Source organism: Festucalex cinctus, chromosome 7 (assembly GCF_051991245.1).
Source record: "Festucalex cinctus isolate MCC-2025b chromosome 7, RoL_Fcin_1.0, whole genome shotgun sequence".
Classification (NCBI taxonomy): Eukaryota; Metazoa; Chordata; class Actinopteri; order Syngnathiformes; family Syngnathidae; genus Festucalex; species Festucalex cinctus.
In genome coordinates this window covers 16,276,212-16,288,139 of record NC_135417.1, presented here as the reverse complement: position 1 = coordinate 16,288,139, position 11,928 = coordinate 16,276,212, and the positions used below count along the sequence as shown (strand labels likewise).

Below are 11,928 nucleotides of genomic sequence, written 5' to 3'. Positions count from 1 at the left end.
TGCTATGCCAATCTATTCCAAGTGATTGCCCATGTCATTTAAATTGTATTAGCAATGGAATTGTTTCTATAACTAATCCTGTTTCAAATTCACCTCACAGGTTAAGTTACCTGGTCCAGCATGACAGCATTTTTCATTTTTTTACAGCCAACTTCGACGAGCACACACCAATACATGTAAGTGAACGAGCATTTAATTGTTCTGTCTGTTATATGTCAGCATAAATAGATGAACAAAGATACATTAGTTGAAGTAAATGAATAATTTTCAGGAGTCTGAATTGATCATTTTCTGTGGTACAGCTAGATTTCTTGTAATGTGAGCCCCCAAAAAGATTTTGCACAAAAGAAAAAAAAAAGATGATGTAATCAATTCTTCTGAGCCAAAATTGAATGTTTAATTAAATGGATGTGCACAACACATGAAATTTGAGGAAATGAAGCATTAAGTGCATATTGGAGGGATTTAGGCCCACATTTGAGCACTGAATCCTTTCCTTCCCATTGGTGATTTGCGTTTCCGCACGTAGCCCCTTCGTGTCGGCGCATGCCCACTCGCTCGCCATCGCGACATGATGTCGTGTGACAGGCTTTGAGACCTCGCCTGCCACCACGTGCCCGGCCCCCTCTCTCCTAAGTGATGCCTACTGATGGCCGGCCATTGGCTGAGCATTGACGCGTCACCCAAATCGGCCTGGTTGGCAAGGCGCGGAGACAAAGGGATGAGGATGCGCTCATTGGTGCGAATAATGGCGGGGAGGGATTTATTTTGATTTGTGCAGTGAGAGGGCGGGAGGGTTCTTATCACGTTTTATGACATGCGTTGAAGATTTCCTTCACATAGAGTTGTTATATGCATAACCTGAAATGTGTTAAATACGTTCAAAAATTCACCATTGAGTGCTACCTTTTAGTTTACGTGGCTGGGAAAATGGCAGAAGTTGTGATTTATAAATTTTATTTAGATTTAAAAAAAATAATAAAGTACCATGCAGAATTGGGTTTTACAATTTCTTAATCTTTAATCTCATGTATGGTAATTGCATCGTCACCATCGTGACTCAATTGGCAAAATAACAAAGTAAATACCTATAACAAAAGAGGCGTTTTTGTGTGTCCTTTTCTACGGAAGAGGATTAGGGCCAGTGAAGAGAGAAAAAAAAAAGTTTGGCAGGATTTTCACTTTATTCTCAGAATTCTCACGTTAAAAGGAGAATTCTGACTTTAAAGTGAGAATTCTCACTTTAATCTCAGAATTCTGACTTTAAAGTCAAGAATTCTGACTTTAAAGTGAAAAAAACTTTAAAGTGAATTTTGACTTTAAAGTGAGAATTCTTTTGACTGATTTTTGCAAGGACCACAGAATGTTGTGTTCTATTGCTATAAAAAGCATGGAACCTTCCAAAAAAAAAAAAAAAAGATTAGTCTCTTCTTTTATCAGGAAAAAAAAGAAGAAGAAAAAAAAAAGAGTATTTCTATGTGTTTCAGTTTTGCAGCAATTTGCATTAGATTATAGCTAACTTTCATTGATATTCAAATTCCTGGTGAAAACACTGTCAAAAAGAGCTTGTTGCAACATGGCTCTGGTTGATCTCTTATACTCTGCTGCCACTTGCTGCCGGGTTTTTTTTTTTTTATTACTACCGTTTTTTCACCCGTTCTGTGCAGTAGAGAGGCTGCATCAAAGCCTTCTGTATGCGCTATCATAAAAAAGGAAAGAAAAAAAAAAGAAACACGTATACATATGTCTTTGGGACACTTAATATTTAAAATAGAACGTATTTATACGTTTTTAGGGGCAAATGAGTCAAAGGGAGAATTCTGAGAATAAAAAAGTCAGAATTCTGACTTTTTTATTCTCAGAATAAAAAAGTCAGAATTCTGACTTTATTCTCAGAATTCTCCCTTTGACTCATTTGCTCCCCAAAACGTATAGTTAGAATTCTGACTTTATTAGTGTGACTCAATTTAAAGTGAGAATTGTGAGAATTCTCGCTTTAAAGTCAGAATTCTGAGATTAAAGTGTGAATTCTCACTTCAAAGTTATGAGAATAAAGTGAGAATCCTGTGAGAATTTTTTTCCACTCTCTTCACTGGCCTAATCCTCTTCCATACTTTTCTTCGTTGACAGGCTACGTCCTATTATTAGGACAGTGAACTAAAGTGTAAAGAATAGGTGGACCAGGCACATTTGTATTCTGGGGTCGGCACAATCATTTCCATCATGACTCATGACATAAATGTACAAAAACTGAAAAAGTCTTCTATTCAAAGAGGAAAAAAAAAAGAAAGGACTCTCGCATTTGTGCGTTGTTCATCTGTTAGCTAGCAGGCTACTTCCTGGTTCACTGTACCCATTTTGTTTCTGGGAGGAGCACTTCTATCATGACTGAACTAGCAAGATGATGATAACTCAAACCACAAAAACAGAAAATACATTCTGACACAGAAGTGAAAAAAAAATTGTAGATAGCATAGTTTGAGTTGTCTGTCCGTTTGTTAGCTAGCAAGCCACTTCCTGGGTCAAGGATGACGTACGACAAGGAGGCACAGTTGATGATTGGAAGATGACGTAAGAAACATACTTAGACCATTTTGGATACTTGGGAAACGCTTTGACGATTCAAATGGCAAAATGAGAAAAAAAAAATACAGTACATTTATACATCATCGTATTTTGGTTGTTTCAGTGCACGTTTAGCGCGCTTCTCCATATTTCTTCTCGCCATCCCGCAGCGTGTTGCATCATGTGCCTTGGCCGGTGCGTGTTAAGGATGGAGCCAACTACATTTCCCATCGCGAGATGCTGTGACTATCGCGTGACCGGTAGCGAGACTGGGAAAATCTAACATGGCGGCGCTCTGCTGCTAAAATAGAATTAGCTTTATATTTCTAATTAAACCCGAATTTAATGATTAGATAAATTCGATTTTTTTCTTTTCTAAGAAAGATCGGAAATATTATCCAGTGTGGACGACCTCGAACGTTTTATTGACGATCATTTTTATAGCTGCGCGATGGATGAGCCGGCGGCCAGTCGGGATAATCCTTCGAAAAAAAAAAGGAAAAATGACTCGTCAACAGACACGGACGATTTAGCAACCGCCGACGTATCGGTGAGTATGCTGGATTCCATAAATAAAAAACTTGACGTCCTCTGTCTTATCCGCGAGGACGTCAAAGAATTAAAGGCAAGTTTGGAATTCGTTAGCCAACAGGTAAGCGATCTCCAATGCGATAACTCCGAGCTACGCTCCTCTCTCGTCGCTGTCACAGCCGAGTTGGAGACGATTAAAAAGGAAAATAAAATGCTAAAGGAAACGGTCTTAGATGTTCAATCCCGTAGTATGCGGGAAAATCTAATATTCTCAGGTATATCCGAAAATTCTCCAGATAATCCAGAGGGTGAGATAAAAAAATTCATGACATCATCGCTAAAGATCCCACAGGAGACGGTAAATAATATCTCTTTTCACCGTGTACACCGGCTCGGAGCTCGTAAGGGCAATAAGCCCCGTCCTATTATTGCTAAGTTCGAACATTTTAAACATAAAGAATTGGTAAAAAGTAAAGGACGGGAGCTCAAAGGGACATCTTTCGGGATGAATGATCAATTCCCAAGAGAGATAAACGAGCGGCGAAAAGTACTGTTTCCTATCATGAAACAAAATAGACAGGAGGGTAAACGGACTTCGATGGTCGTTGATAAATTATATATCGACGGCCAGCTATTCCGAAACCCAACCTCGACCCCTTGGCTGTTCTAACTGACAATTGGTAGAGCCGAGCATTGTGTGATTATTTGACGTAGGTATATGTATATGTATGTGTATGTATATGTGTATATATGTATATATATGTATATGTATATGTATGTATATGTATGGATAATGGGTTACGAAATAGAATATGAATTTATATTATGCATAGGCTATAAAGTAATAATAATAATAATAATAATAATATAGAAATATATTCTTAAAAAAATAAATTAATAATAATAATAATAATCTCGCTTAGGTCACCATTTACTGGTGTATTGTTATGTTGAATCCCCCACAGATTTCCTTCACACTCACTTCCCCCCACGTTTCTTCACTATTATACTTATCTACTTGCTATCTCTCTCTTTATATAAATTATATAAATTGCCTAATTACTCTTTTGCTATCCTACAATATGTTAATATTAATAAGCAGCTTATATAGATGTATACATAAGACTGAGTCTATATTGCTTGTATGCAGAAATTAGCTCTGGTCTCCTGGAATGTGTGTGGCGCTCGCTCCCAGGCAAAAAGAATAAAAATTTTAGACCATCTCTCAAAATTTAAGGCAGATATTTGTCTCCTACAAGAAACCCACTTACAAAAATCAGAAGAAAAATTATTTATAGATAAAAATTTTAGTCAAGTTTACTCTGCCTCCTATAATAGTAGACAAAGAGGTGTCTCTATACTTATACATAAGAATTTATTCTTTACTCTAAATAATATAGTAACAGATTTAGAGGGCCGATATATTATTATCCAGGTAACTATATTTAATAAAGTATATACAATTGGTAATTTATATGCCCCAAATAATGATGACCCTGATTTTTTCCATGAATTTTTCTCTCGGTTACTCGATTTAGCAACAAATTCTACTATTATTATTGGAGGTGATTTTAACACGGTCTTGAACCCGTTAATAGATCGTTCTAATAATACGATATATACAAGGCGATTACGATCCGCTAAAGTAATAGATGAGTATATGGAGGATTTTGGCCTCAGCGATGGCTGGAGACTTCAAAACCCAACTAAGAAGGAATTTACTTTCTTCTCTGCTGTGCACCGATCATTCTCAAGAATTGATTTTTTCCTTACAAATAATTCTATTGTTGATAAAACTGCTATAAAAATACATTCTATAATTATAAGTGATCATGCACCAGTCTCCCTCACTCTACAAATTGACTCTACCTTTAAACCTCCCCCGATATGGCGTTTTAACATCTCATTACTGAAAGACGTAGAGTTTGATAAAATTATTAGAAGGGAGTGGGCAGATTTTTTGGAAATAAATGACTCTCCAAATATATCTCCATCTCTTCTCTGGGAAGCAGGGAAAGCGGTAATTAGAGGGAAAATTATATCATATTCAACTTATAAAAAGAAACAGGATCAAAAATTAGAAAAATACCTGGAAGATAAAATTAAACAACTAACGGATGAATATGTATTAAACCCAAATAATCAAATATGGATAGAACTACAGAATATAAAAATACAGTTAGATAACATGTTATCTAAAAAGACAGAGTTTATAATACAACAGTTGAGATATAATAATTTTGAACATAATAATAAATCAGGTAAATTCCTGGCAAATCAACTTCAACGGAATCGGGAAAAATCTCTTATAACGGCTATTAAAGATATAAATGGTGAATGCACACAATCACCAGAAGAAATTAACCATATTTTTTATAACTATTATCGAAATCTATACACAGAAATTAATAGACCTAACCCTGAATATATTGAGGAATTCCTAAACAGCTTAAATATACCTCAGTTATCTATTGAACATAAAGATATTCTCGATACCCCGCTTACTATAGATGAGTTGTATCGTGCTTTAGACAGTATGCCTAATGGCAGAGCACCTGGTCCAGACGGCTTTCCGGCTATATTTTTTAAACATTTCTGGTTAATGTTTGCTCCATTATTTCTAAGAGTAGTAACTGAAATTAAAAGTAAAGGTGATATACGTCAAGATATGAATATAGCAGCAATTAAACTTTTATTAAAGCCAGAAAAAGACCCTACCCTCCCGTCAAGTTACCGACCGATATCACTAATTAATACCGATATTAAAATTATCGCTAAGGCCTTGGCATCTCGATTAGAGACGGTAATCTCGACAATTATTCATAGTGATCAAACAGGTTTTATTAAAGGTCGTCATTCTACTAATAATATTAGGAGACTCTTTAACTTGATTAGTATGTCACAGCGGCATGATAAAAAGGCAGTTGTTATTTCGCTGGATGCAGAAAAAGCATTCGATAAAGTTAACTGGTCCTTCCTCTTTGCTGTCTTAAATAAATTCGGCTTCGGGGAGTCATTCATTCAATGGGTCTCAATATTATATGATTCTCCTAAAGCTACAGTTACTACTAATGGGATTACATCACAGAGTTTTACTTTACAAAGGGGAACAAGACAAGGGTGCCCAATTTCTCCTTTATTATTTGCTATATTTATTGAGCCGCTTGCATTAGCTATACGTCAGGATAGACGGATCCAAGGAATCCACTCCGGGACAATAGAACATAAAATTAATCTATATGCCGATGATATATTACTCTATTTAGAAGAACCTGCTATTTCGCTAGGGGAAGCATTTAAATTAATAACTAAATTCTCTCACTTATCAGATTACTCTATTAACTGGACAAAATCAACATTATTACCTATTACAGAAAATTCATGGAATCCTACAAGTCAGGATCCACACTACTCCTTTCCTACAGGTAATTTAAAATACTTAGGTGTTAAAATTTCACCTAAGTTAACTGAATTAACTTCTTTAAATTTTTCACCATTATTGGATAGTATCCGTAGTGACCTGGAACGCTGGAATAATCTTCCGATCTCTTTAATAGGACGGATAGCTACTATAAAAATGAAAGTTTTACCAAAGATTAATTATTTATTTTCAATGATTCCATTTAAACCTACGTCTAACTGGTTCCAATCGCTGGACTCTGCTATCATAAAATTCTATTGGAATAAAAAAAAAGCCAAAATTAGTCTATCTACTCTTCAGGAAAGTAAATCTAAAGGAGGTTTAGAGGCACCAAACTTTATGTACTATTATCTAGCTAATCAACTACAATATCTTGTGCTATGGACACAACCCAACAGAGATACTAACTGTTGGTTGGAATTGGAGCAGAAGGATTGTAATAATCTTAGACTGTCAGATTTACTCTTTATTACAAAATCAATAAGACGACATAATTGTTTTAAAAACCCAATGATAGCCGCCACCCTGACTGCCTGGTGGAAGGCATTAGAAATTACAAACTCCCAATTGGCGCCCTGTGGGCTCTCTCCCATTTGGCATAACCCCGACTTTCAACTTAATAATCAGTCGTTCCATTTAAGCCTATGGGAGCAGAAAGGAATTACACACCTTCATCATCTTTTCTCAGATAATAAGTTTATATCATATACAAACTTGGTCCAGAAATATGAAATAAAAAAGGGAAATTTCTTACATTATCTGCAAGTTAAAAATATGGTTAAGAAACAAATCCCAACACTTCAAGATACGCTCCAACTGCCTGTCTTAGCTAAAGATATTATAAAGCTTTCTCCAACAACAATAAAGAAAATATCAAAAATATATAAGTTATTTTTATACACAAATAAAACGTATTTACCGACTTTAAAATGGGAAAAAGACTTGTCTATAGTTCCGGAACCAGACTTTTGGACCCAAATCTGTGAAAATGTATTTAAAATGACCAAACAGACAAATTTGCAACTTATCCAATATAAGATACTTCATAGAACATATATTACACAATATATGATGAAAAAAATGGGACTCTCTGACTCCGACATTTGTCTCCAGTGCTCACAAAACACTGCCGATACTTATCTTCATGCTTTATGGTCATGTACTCCAGTGCTGCATTTCTGGACTAAAATCTTGGAAAAGCTCGCTGATATATTAAACTGTAGGCTTCCTTTATCTCCAAGACTGTGTTTACTAGGTGACTTAACAATAACTGAGCGACCATGTAAACAATCTCAATCTATATTTATAGCCCTTACTATTGCTAAAAAAATAATCCTTGTCAATTGGAAAAATAAACAATCTCTAAATATCGACCACTGGTTAAACTTACTAATAAATTATATCTCAATGGAAAAAATCTCTGCCTTAAATAAAAATCAAGTATCAAGATTTAAACAAATATGGTCTATGTACATAGAATATTTTAATCTCAATTTGGCAACTTAATCCTGCCAAGATTCTGCCTGTTAACGAGAGCCACCACATCGTTACAACTTCTGTTTTCGCTGCTCCTGTATTTGGTATTTTGTATCTGATTGTTTTTATTTTTATATAGTCAGGAACCTAGTTGCTGCTAGTGGGCTCGAGCATACCACACTATACGACACTATACTCAATAACTCCTTAAGATCTATTTCTAGTGGGCACTAAGCATCAACACTTGGTGTTACTGCATGCTAATTAGTCAATTTTCTTGACGCCGTCCCCTGTGGTCGGGCGGGGGTGGTTCTGCCCCCCCCCCCCCCCCCCCCCCCGTTGTCTGCTCGGTGGCGGTTGCGTCTTGGCCGCTCCCTGGGCCCCCTGTGGGGTGCGGTGTTGGGGTGCTTCCCCTGGTGCCCGGGGCGGTGCCGTCCCGGCGCGGTCCGCTGCTCCGTGCCCGGCGGCGCGGTTCGGGGTGGGTGGGCCTCCGGTGTGCCCCGTGGTTCCCTCTCCCCTCCCCCTTCCTCCCCCCCGTCGCCTCTCCCTCCTCGCCTCCTCCCGCCCATCCTCCTCTGCCTCCCGGTCCCTTTTCCCTTGTCGCCCTCCCTCCTCCTCTCCCCCCCCGCCTCCTGCCCTGCAGCCGCCCTTTCGCCTTCTTGTCGTCTTCTCCCCGCTTCCCCCGCCCCCCCCCCCCCTTCCCTGTCTGCCCTGCGGCCCCTCCCCCTCCCTCTCCCTGGGCCTGGGGCTCCCTCCCCGGCCCGGGCGTCGGGCTCCGGGGGCCGGGCGAGGGTTTGGGGCCTGCCCCGCTCCGGTATAACTCCTGGTGCCCCGGGCGGGCCCCGGTGGCTGGTGGGCTGTCCGGTAGCCCTGCTGCGCTGGCTGTCCGCCCATTGTGGTGCCGGGTGGATGAGGTGGGGGGCGGCGGGGGGTGGGGGTGCTGGGGGGCGGGCGTGCCACCTACACCCGCCGGGTTGGGTGAGGCCCCGCTGGTCGCTCCTCTTACTCACTTCACTAGCTTGCACTATACACTTTGTAAATATACACATAGGGCACACAACACATTTCTTGGTGGGGTGGGGAAGGGTGGAAACACCGTCTTCACCCTTCAACTCCCCTCCAATTTTAATGCACCTCACGTCCAAGGGGAGGGGTGAGTTGGGGCGGGGAGCCATCAGAGGGGATGGACTGCAGTGCCTGGCAGCGCTGTGGTCCCCCCCATTTGTGTCCCTGCCCCACCACTTTGTCCCTCCATTCCCTTTTTTAATGCACCACACATATACATATTCATTTTTTGGGGGGGGATACGGGTGTGTCGGAGTAGGGGAAATTTTTTCCCTCTGCTCCGACTCACCTGCTCCCAATTTTAATGCACCACACGCACACACTTGTATATACACTGGGTGGGGCCACATTCACGGTGTAAGGGTAGAGCTCGCCAGTCGGCGAGCTGGCGGACTCAGTAACAGGGTTAGGTGTCACTTGTACTCTGGCGTGACGACCGGGGCCTCTCCCCACCGGGCTCGGTGTTCTGGTGTCCCGCCTTCTCCCCTGGTGCTTCCTCCTCTGCTTCCCCCCTCCCGCCGCGGTGCAAATCTCGCGCGGCTGGAGGTGGGGTGGGCACATCTTCCCTCTCTGCGCTGCTGCCCGGTGCCGGTTTCCGGGGGGGGGTGGGGGGTTCTCGCGGGGGGCCGGGTTCGCGGGGGGGGGGGTGGCGGCCGTCGGGGGGGGGCGGCTTGTTTGGGGGGGGGGTGGAGGTATGGGTGGGTGGGGGGTTGGGTGCTGGGGGTCGGGGTGTGTTCGGGGGTTTGGGGGTCGGGGGTGGTGGGGCCTGGGTCGTGGTGGATGGCGGGTTTGGGTGGGGTGCGGGGGGGTCGTGGGGGGATGGGGGCTGGGGACCGGTGGGGCGCTGTGGGGGCCCGCTGGGCCTCGTTCTGCGGCCTTGGGCTCGGGGGTGTGGGCCGGGGCTGGGGCGGGGGTGTTCCGGGTATCTGGGTCGGCTCGCTGACCGGTGTCCGCTCGGGTGGCTTGGGGGTGGCCTTGGTGCTGCCGCGGCCTGGGGATTCCGGGGGGGGTGGGGGGGGGGGGGGGGGGGTGCTCGCTTTGCTGGACCGCGGTTGACGGCTTCTCTCTTTGGTGGTGGTCCTTATGCATGCCAGATCCGTCGCACCAGCATCTACTGAAACTCAACAGAAGTACCCTCTCCCTCCCACAGCCCCTTGAATCAGTTGGTGCTGGTGTCTGTGGTTCTCACTTTTCTTTATCTATCCTTCCCTCCTTCCTCTCTTTAGTTTTTCCTCTGGTCACTTGAGATCTTAATTTATTAGAAGTATGAGGTTTCTGGGGTTGGCATAAGACTCCGGTTTTGTAACCACGCAGGAGGGGTCTTGTTGGTGCTGGACTTCACTTTGATGGATTGGATGTACTGGCTTCTATTGATCTCACTCTGCCTTATCGATCCTTCCCTCCTTCCTCTCTTTAGTTTTTCCTCTGGGCTCTTGAGATCTCGCTAAATTTGCTGGAATTTAGAGGCTTCCGGGGTTGGCGTAAGACTTTGATTTTGTAATCATGGGGAAGGCAGGAAGTGTTTGGTCGGTGCTGGATGTCACTTTGATTTACCTTTCTTTTCTCTTTATTTCTTTTTTTTCTGACCTTTTCTCTGGTCTCCTGACCATTTAAATCTCACGACTCTGGCAAGATTCTGAAGTACCTGGTTAAGGCGAAGGGTAATGGGATATTTATAAGGTTTTAGGTGAATGAATGAGTATAAATTTATACGTATTCGCACGCACGCACGCAAACGCACGCAAACGCACACACGCAAACGCACGCACGCACGCAAACGCACGCACGCAAACGCACGCACACATACACACACACAAAAAAAAAAAAAAAAAAAAAAAAAAAAAAAAAAAAAAAAAAAAAAAAAAGGAAAAGAGCAATGATGACAAGACGTTGAATCGGTAAGACTACCGAATGAACAATTCTGAGCTCTTCAAAAGAAAAAAAAAAAAAAAAAAAAAAAAAAAAAAAAAAAAAAAAAAAAAAAAAAAAGGATGGAGCCTCACTCCAGCCCGGCCTCTGAGCTGTAGTGACAACGTGCAGGCTGCAGAGAACACAGTGTCTCCGTTCACTGACACCCCCTGACCCCTCCCTCACGACACTGCCATCATCTGGCTGACCTCATGCAAGACTCCCCTCTGAAAATAGTGTTTTTGATGCAAAAAGCTCTAAAATTGTATTGCATCTGGCTTTCTTGCATTTGTTCTTCGCGCTGCCTGAGCAGTCAGGTACGACAAAATGTTCGGCAGGCAAACTACTCTGAATTTATTATTTCATTTCCAAGTGGCTGTCTTCTAATCCTTTTGAACAAATGCAATACTTCCATTTCATAATTATCATTTTTTACACAAAGCACTCTAAATAGATATTCCATCTGAAGAGATTCCATCTGAAAATGCTGAAATTGGTCATTTTTAGATAAAACATTGAATTTTACTTTAACTTGCACTCTTGTTTATGTTCTATGTTAATTGAAGTAGTACAAGATGTTCTGCATCCGAATTACATTTTTTTTTTCACGTTTTCCCCAATCAGTATTTACATTAGCTCATTTAAACCCAAAAACGTATAAATGTTTTTAATACTTTGTCCTTCCCTACCAAAAAACGTATTTATGTTTTGTTTGTTTGTTTTATAATGCTAGAGCACACAGAAGGATTTGATGCAGCTTCTGACCTGAAGATGTCGCTTAAAGCAATGGTAGTTTTCCAAAAAAAAAAAAAAAAAAAAAGGGCCAGCAGGTGGCAGCAGAGTATAAAAGATCAGCTGGGGCCATGTTGCAACAAGCAGTTTTTGCCAGTGTTTTTAACAGGTTTGTGAATAATGATGAAACGTATATTCTAATGCTAATTGCTGCAAAATGGAAACAGATA

The 11,928-nt window shown here is 41.4% G+C and overlaps 1 protein-coding gene across 3 annotated transcripts in view; it reads left to right on the top strand.

Annotated features, from left to right (window-relative positions):
* The first annotated feature begins 118 nt into the window (after positions 1-118).
* The window catches only part of LOC144022487 (uncharacterized protein C1orf232), a 67,418-nt gene continuing 55,608 nt past the window's right edge, over positions 119-11,928 (top strand). Inside the window, exon 1 of one of the 3 annotated variants that reach the window (XR_013284337.1) lies at positions 119-176. The gene's annotated coding sequence lies outside the window, so the exon portion shown is untranslated. Of the gene's footprint in view, positions 177-11,061; positions 11,868-11,928 lie in introns of those variants that run through there. The other 2 variants (XR_013284336.1, XM_077527336.1) reach the window with 2 other exon arrangements.